Source organism: Uloborus diversus, chromosome 8 (genome assembly GCF_026930045.1).
Source record: "Uloborus diversus isolate 005 chromosome 8, Udiv.v.3.1, whole genome shotgun sequence".
In the NCBI taxonomy this organism is placed as follows: domain Eukaryota; kingdom Metazoa; phylum Arthropoda; class Arachnida; order Araneae; family Uloboridae; genus Uloborus; species Uloborus diversus.
Window position 1 is genome coordinate 101,037,175 of NC_072738.1, and position 8,757 is coordinate 101,045,931.

Genomic DNA, 8,757 nt, shown 5'->3' on the forward strand with positions numbered 1-8,757 from the left:
TCATTCAATAGAATGTCTTTAAACAGAACCAACTGCAATTTGATATTTGAAAAAGGAGAAAAAACAACGCATTGTGTATTATTCCAGTATGATTATGATGCATGGCAATAATTGTGCATTTAAGTTTTAAATTAAGTTGTTTTTTCCCCCTCAGTCCAAGAAGTATTTCGCATGTGCAGATGCAAAAACTGAAAATTCCTGACTAAATGGCACATAGTAGAGAGATTTGGCTTCATTTGCTGTCATTTCCTCTGCTTATGCTTTTCAATTTAGTCGGAGCCTGAAGAGTAATAACTGATTCAACAGAAGTATGAATGTGTGTGATATTTCATGAGTTTCAATCTGTAATAAGTAATCAAGGAGGAAATTATTCAACTTTAAAATCATCAAATAACAAGTGTACATGAATTTTTTTCTTAAGTTCTAACTTTTTATTATTCATTGATTTGTGTTATGCAGTTGACTCTAATTCTAATATTTTTTTATCTCATAGATTTCATTGGGTCCCTAACTCTTGAGAAGGCTGTGGTTGCTTCCCGTAACTCAAAGGTTATAGCCGTTTTTTTCAGGACTTTGAGTACAGTGATTGAGAGTTAACTGTACTATGTAGTATTTTGTCTACACATCTGAGGAGCAAAAGCTAACTGTGTTAGCTTTTGTTAACTGAGCTGTTAGCGAAAGATAACAGCTCAGGCTCATTGATCTCTTGAATTTACAGTGATTGGCATAGCTAACCTAAATTAATTTTTACTGTGTATTTGTTAAGTAATTTTTATACCTTCTGACACCTCTTTACACACCCCTGATGAAAAAGTGTTACGCAATTTTACTCCATATAGAGATGTTTGGAGCTTCTTTAGATCACCTGTTTCTTTCATGTCTTAATATCTCTTACCCCATCTTTGTTAATAGCACCCATAATTTTTGTAAAATAGATTAAATGAAAATTCAGAAAGTAAATTTTTAAGCTCAATGGAAGACTAAGTAGGAGCATATTCTTGAAGATTTAAATCTTGGATCCTCCTTTTTTCTAGATATTTGCCTAGAAGCTTGTTAAGACTTCTTTAAAGACATCCTACGTAGAACATTGAAGGAACAGTGTGAAGCAGGATAATGGTAGAACTAACGAGACATTGGGGCAACATATTGAAATTATTCTGTGTAATTTGTCTGCTTGTCATCAAAAAAGGGTGGAAGTATCTGAAGACATAACATGCCTCATAACAATTCATTTAAGAGGAATTGGTTAATTTTTAAAAGGTTTTTACCATATTGTTTGGAGGCTTGCTCCATTTCCCTTGATCAAATCCAATTTGTTAAACAGATATATTTCTGTTTCATTCATGAAGAAATAAAGATTTGATCATTTGAATTGGTACCTACTATGCGTATATTTTTGGAAGCTATAAATAAAGTTCTTGTATCAAATCTCTGTGTCTGTATATTTAATGTTTTCTACCAGATTGTTATAAATTTTCTGCAACCTCTCAAATTAGCTACGATATTTTTTAACAGCTACATCTAGCCATTTCATTTAAATCTTAGAAGTGTGGTGGAAAAAAAAAACATTTTAATCATTTGAAGTTTGGTTGCTAATATTGCAAATAAGTGTTGGTTCAGTTATGTTAGGACAAATGATGAGTAAGAGAAATTGTCTCAGACATGCACTGCTCATGAATCCTTCAAGTGTGCATATTAGAGAGGATATGCCTTTCTTTTTCAAATTAATACATGATTTATAATTATTTATCTGTTTTTAGCTGATAGCCCTCACACATTTTCACTTGTTTTAGTTTTAGCCATGATTTCTTAGATTTCAAAATTTTGTTTCTTTCCTCTCTTTTTCAAGATTCTGTCATTTTTTTTTCAAGCATTTGCAGCGTAGCACATTCTAGTCAAGAGACCCCACATTAATAAAGACCACACAAACTTTGATTTCACAATTTTACTTCAAAACGTATAAATTGTTGTAACTTGAAAAAAAAAAAAAAAAGGCCCTGGCATTCATTTGAATTTTGACGTCTTGATTTCAAATTATGTTTTTCGAAATCATAAATTGCGATTGGACCCTACTCGTTGAGTTTCTTGTTTCTATGTATAGAATGGAAGTAGAGGACAAATTCACACTCATCATATCATGACCAGTGATTTTCTAAGTTAGGTAAAAGGAGGCATATTCTTAAAAAAAAAAAACTAGTAATTAGGATGAGGTAATAAAGATATGACCAAATTGCACTCGTGCACTTTTTATAAAGATTAAACTTACAACGTAAAATGTTATACTTTTATCCTTACCAGAATTAAGTATTTTTAGATGTTTTTCCTGAAAAAATCCTGAATGTTTTTCCTGATTTTACACAAAAAAAAGCCCTTTATGCAAAAACTATTTGAGATAAGCCTTGAATGCAGACGATTTATAACCATGACGACGAAAATAAGTCTCGTTAAATAAATATTTAAAACATAAAATTTTTATTTGTTTATAAATATTTTGTTAATTCCCTCATTATTTGGGGTTTGAGTATACATATTTAATGTTTGTTTCCTCCTATTATGGGAAGAAAAAAGGAAAATAAATTTTTTGATTAATTTTGTATTTAATGACTCAAGAATCTCAACGGAATATCAATTTTCCTTGATGCGGAGTTGAGATACGTCCATTAATTAGCATATCGATCACTTAAATTTATTTTACCGATTAATCCTTGAAAAGATTATTTTTGGCGCTTCCCCCCCCCCCCCCATCCTAACCTAAACTCCAAATTCGACCTACAGAATCTGCTTTTCCCACTTCTGTAATGCGCTAAGGCAGTTGTTCCTAACTATGACATGAACGGAAAAATCGCACTTTTTTTTCTGTCTAGGAATAAATGGTTTTGAGTTTTTTTTTTTTTTTTTTGGACCAACGTTTCAGGAGAGGTTTTGTCACCAACCCTAATCTATGCTAGACTGGCTGGGAGTTGCGCCCCCCCCCCCCCAAGGATGAATTAATTTCACTATTTTAGTTATTAATTTTTAATTGATTTTTCTTTTGCATTTTTTACGTAGTTAATTAAAAAGAACACAAAACACACACAGCATATTTGCTTGCTAAGGAAGTATTACTGGAGTCAGAGGCTCAGAGTTGCAGAATACATTTAACTCGCTAGTTTCGAATTCAAGGGACCGTATTATCGCGATTCGTCCACTAATTCTTTGATGGAATCAATAATTATTTTGATTTTTTTTTAATTTTATTTATTTATTTTTTTAAATTTGTAGGCGCACCTAAAAGAGTCATTTTGATCCAGGAACCTATTTGCGATTCTTTTTCAGCTTATAAAAAATGCAAAATGAAAGAAATCATATGGTAGTTTCTTGGAAAAACCATGATTTTTAATGGAAACGGCATGTAGTATCAATATGTTATCTCAACTGTATCATGGTTTCAAGAACAAATCAGCAATTGTTTTGAAATTCACACAAAAATAGTTTCTGAATTCTTCAGTAAAACTTATATGTTATGATTTTCTTTATAAATTAATTTAAAAAACTTCAAGTGAGGTATGGGTTTATTTAATAACTTTGCCCTTTTGTTATAACCTTAACGGCAATGTTCCTGAGTAAAACTGCTCATTGTCTAGCAGCTCGGTGACATTATATTGGGTTTAGTATTTAAATGGCTTGAAACATTAAAGATGTTTTCGGTTCATGTATTTCACATGTTTTCGGTCTACATTAAAAGTATATTAGTGCATAATATTCATGTACTTCGAAGTAGATTCCTCGATCTAAAGGAGAAATAAAAAACATGCACTTTTAAAAATAAAGTCATTAAAGCTTTGTTATGAAACATCAAAGGTGACGCGGGGGGGGGGGGGCGTTTCAATTTTCCGTACCCCCTCCAAATGATTTTTCTGTATCCGCCCTTGCTGGCTGGTCGTCGTATTCGTATTAGTTAATCAGCACAAAGTACTTTTTTTTTTTTATCAGGGACAATTGCCACAATAGGCCATATGGTCGTGGGGAGGGAGGTTCAGGCTCATTATTAGGACAGTATGGTCTTAAAAAAAGGTAGTCTCCGATTGAAAAAACTATAAGATCTTGAAGGAAAACTCAAGCTCTGGCGGCCCTGTATTGGTAGGCCTAATTTTTTTCTTGAAGGGGCTCTGTTTTTTATTTTACTTTAAACTGAGCAGGACCGGATCTATAAATTTTGTGCCCCAAATATCTGTAGGACCATTCCCCTAGTACTATGTTTGTGACGTAATTAAGTCTTCGTGTAGTTTTTTATTTATTTATTTTTTTTAAATTTTTCCCCAATTTCTTGGGACATTGGGCCCCCCGCAACGCGGGGTCTGCAGGTACGCAGATCCAGCCGTGGAACCGAGGACACTCATGCTCCCCTCTCCCATTGTGCATATATACCACGGGCGTCGTTGGCACGGGGGACAGGGGGGACACGTCCCCCTCAATATTTTGAACTCGTCAAAAGTCCCCCTCAATATTTGAGAATAATAAATGCACATACAAAAAAATTCCGGTTTTACTCATTTGTGCCAAAAAAAAAAAAAAAAATTGGACCAAAATAGAGCTGTTGATCTACCACGAAAAAGGAACTGAAAATGACACCCCTTGTCCAGCAAAAACTGCCTTATATACAACATTTGAGGAACCATCTGAAAGTCAGTTGATTCCCACACTGTTCGCTGTCCGTTTAACTGCCTTTTTTGCCTTCTACTTCTTCTTTTTCTTATTTCCTGTATCTTATTACTCCTTACCTCCTACTAACAAAACTCATTAAAACGACGATCCACCCCATTCAAATCCCCCCACCATCTTTCTGACCACTCGGACGGGGGTGATAAATCTTAGTTGGGGTTCGCTTCGTGTTTCCTTCACATTTTCTTAGAAGAAAATGTTTTCTCAGAATTGAGATCAAGGTCGAATGTGTCCCCTGCAAAAAGTGTATGTTATTTTCTATCCAAACGCAGCTGTGTGAACAGCAAACTTCGGACCAAAAAATTCTGTAATTCGAATCAACTATCATTTTCAATTTCTCCAAAACTTCAAGGTCCATTTTAATTCTTTTATGGTAAGTACTGCTCTCTTTTTTTCGTTGAAAAAGGCATAACGATGTACAGCTATTGGAGGTTCTCTCAAAAGATGTTTGAAGACCCCCTCATTAGAAAAATACCTTTCAAATTTCTTTTCCCTTTAGGGGGACCCTCGATTCTTTTAGCGCCATCGACACTAGAGTTCAAATTGGTATCAGATATTTTTTTCTTATGTTTTCTCTTAGCCTAAACATGAACCATAAGCCTTTGTCGAAAAAGCGAATATTATAAGAAAATTTTCGGTATTTCGTTTTTATTTTTGATAGTTTTCATCAACTTGCTACGAGCGAAGTTAATAGAAGAACATTTCAGACGAAAATAATGATATTGCGCTATTGATAGCATAAGCTTTCGACTACAACATGAAAATAAAAGTATTTTACTATTTATTGACTGTTCACAACATAAAATATTTTATCCATATTTTTCTAATACATTACATTACTTCTAAGATACATAACAACTGAAGAGAGGATTCTGGATTCTCTCTCTCTCTCCACCATAGAAGAAATATCTTAATTTCGTTCTTTGATTATCTTTTGGCTTGCAAGAATAGTGACCAAAAATGTACTAAAAATTTATGATTTAAGTTCTTAAAATTCAAAACTTTTCTTGTTTTACCAAAAATTTTCAAAATTTCATTGTTATAAACAACAGTAAAATTTGCATTTAAATGAATACATACATTACTGAAGGGAGACGTTACTGGTATGAATACTGAAAACTCGAAGTTTGGTTGGAATTCCTAGTTAATGGTTAATTTAAAATGGTTTACAAATCGTTTTTTTTTTCTTTGTAGTAAAAACCGCACTACAACGAAGGAATTGAGTGAAGCATCCGGTCTGCTTGAATTATGAGGTGTGACTCGCGCTTCGTAATAATTTAATTATTTATATTGAGAATATTCATTTTTACAATTATAATAAAATAAATTATTGTCCTTTCAGTAATACACAACTAAACCATACAACAAAATCTAGTGGAAAATTATATTTTATTAAAACGTTTGTGTGCTGAACCCTTGGAACCAGAAACTGCAATTGATAATATATTCTATTTAACTTGAAAGTTCCCAAGAAATAAATAAGTTACATTAAATTATATTTAGTTAATAATTATATGAACAAACAACTTTAGTTGCTTCAAACGAAGTGCAGTCAAAATATTGCATTCTTAAAACATTTCTAGCTTTGAAACTTCCAAAAAAAAGGTACATTTTTTTAAAATCTACCGGGACAGATGTCGCAGCTTTTTATAATTCTCTGGATATTTTATAATCCTAGATTATTATTAATAATCTTGATCATAGACTGGAAATTGAGTAAATTTTACCGCCACATCAATATATTTAAATAAATAAAACTGAAATTTTATACTAATAACAAGACAATAAAATATAATTTTAAAAGAAATTCCTTAAGGGTTCTTATTGAGCGTAAATTAATAAAAGCTAAATTTTTAACTTTTAGCTTTTATAAACCTAAATATGAGAAGAATGCCCCTTCCTTGCGCATAATTTTCATTTAAAATCTAAATATTTTCTCTCTAGATATTTGAATTCATTTACAAAATGAACATTGATATAAGGCTATAAAAGAATAGTGAAAGATATAAAGTTTTGATTTAATTTGTTACTTTAAAGGAAAAGGTTTTGGGATGTGTTATAGGTCAATGTGTGAATTCACATACATTGTTAACTATACTATTATTTCTTTGAAAGTTGAATAGTACGGCTTATTTTGCCATTATCCTTCTAGGAATGAAACAATTTGTTCTTCCTTGTCTTTCAAAGATAAAAACCGATTTAAAATAATACATTTTTCTGGTCCTGTTATTTTTACTGTTTATAAGTAAATGCAAAAAGAAAAAAGTAAGTTAAAGAAATAAATAAAAAATATTATAATAGTGCAAAATATATCAAAAATAATAACTCCACTGCTATAAATTAAAACTGAAGTTACCTGATATTTTTATATCACTATTATCTTGATTTACGATCAGTGATCTTATGGATATTCTATTTTGTGTTCGATGTTCAGTCGATTCTCAGAATTTCTTTGGATTTTAGGGCAATGCCTAGGGTATTTTACCCTACAAAATACCAGGGGAGGGAGGTCCGTTATCTAATAAGTAAGTTTTTTTTTTTTTCGAAATTTAAAACTGCTGCTTGTGAATTAAGTCGAGCTATTCTCCATTGAAAGTAAAAAGTGAAAATATTGTTATTTTATTGCTTTATTTAGTAGTAATTTTTCTTGTTGCGTTCAAATATTTTATCCATAGGGGAAAAGGTTTCACCTATGTTTGTTTGCTTTGCTTTTAACGGGATTATATTCACATTTAGAGACTAATTTTTTATTTTCAGTTATCTTATTGAAACGTTAAGAATACGCTTATTTGAGACGTTTTTGAACGTCAGCATTCCCGAACGGGAACATCAATTAAAAAAAAGAAAAAAAAAACCTTTATAATAAGCTTCGCGTGTGTGTATTTTCAAAAAATTACTTTGATCAACAAAAGTAGATTTAATTTTTTAAAAGAAAAACTCTTTCATTAATGCTGTTCCTACAAGACATACAAAAAACCCGTTTTTATCGATTTTCAGAGTTAAAGTTTTTTACCTTAATGCTGATAAATTTTCACAGACAATATGTATAGAAATCATGTTGATGAACAAACACGACCGATAAAAATGAGCTATCCATAAACTCCCTTCTTTAAGATAGAAAAAGGGTTTCTTGTAACTCCGAAACACGTGCTTGCTGCTTCCTGAAAATTTGTACCTATGAACTTTGTTTTAACTTCTTTTACTATTTCAGCACACGGATATTTATTTAATGGTGTCGTTTCCAAAATCCTAAAAGCATTTTTTACTGAAAGAGCAAGCTTGAAAACATAGAATCTGATCATTTTTCAAATAATTTGTTTAAGTTTAATATTAAAAAAAAAAAAAAAACTTAAATCGGAGAGCTTTCATTTTACGGCTTCTACTGATGACATCACAAATAATGAAATGCCATTCTGTGTTGCCATTCACAGTGCAATATATTTAATTCGCATCTTTACTCACGTGTATTGGCAACGATATGGATAATAGCAAGCGTAGAGCACAACATTTAGTTCGCTTCTTGATTGTCATAACGTGGAAACGTGGAAGAAAGATGCGCCAAAGTGTATCATTAGTGACGTCATCAAGACCACGCCTTGTTTGTAAAATTCGGACATTTTAAAAAATTAATTAAAAAAAAAAAACTGTTGGGAAAATGAAAGTATTTTCTGGGTCCATGTATTTTTTTTTTTTTTTGCTCATTCTATCCATTTCAATGACTAAAGGTAGTACTTTTGACTGAAGGAAACCACCCCATTCTTACTTATATTCATTATTTCATTCTTTTTATTTTTGAGCTGGTAGGCTTCCCGTTTCTTTTAACATCACTAAATTAAAGTTCCGTTTTTTTTAAAAAAAAAAAAGGGGGAGGGGTATAACCCCTTGGTGATTGTTCTGCATTGCATCAATCGTCCCCCCCAATAACGAAGAGCCAGCGACGCCCGTGAGTAGGGGATTCATAACTATATCGTCCAAAATAAGCTGTGCTGACTGTGTGTAGATCAGAAACACGGTTACAAAGCAAGATTCATGCTTATGAACATATGAGGTTAACGG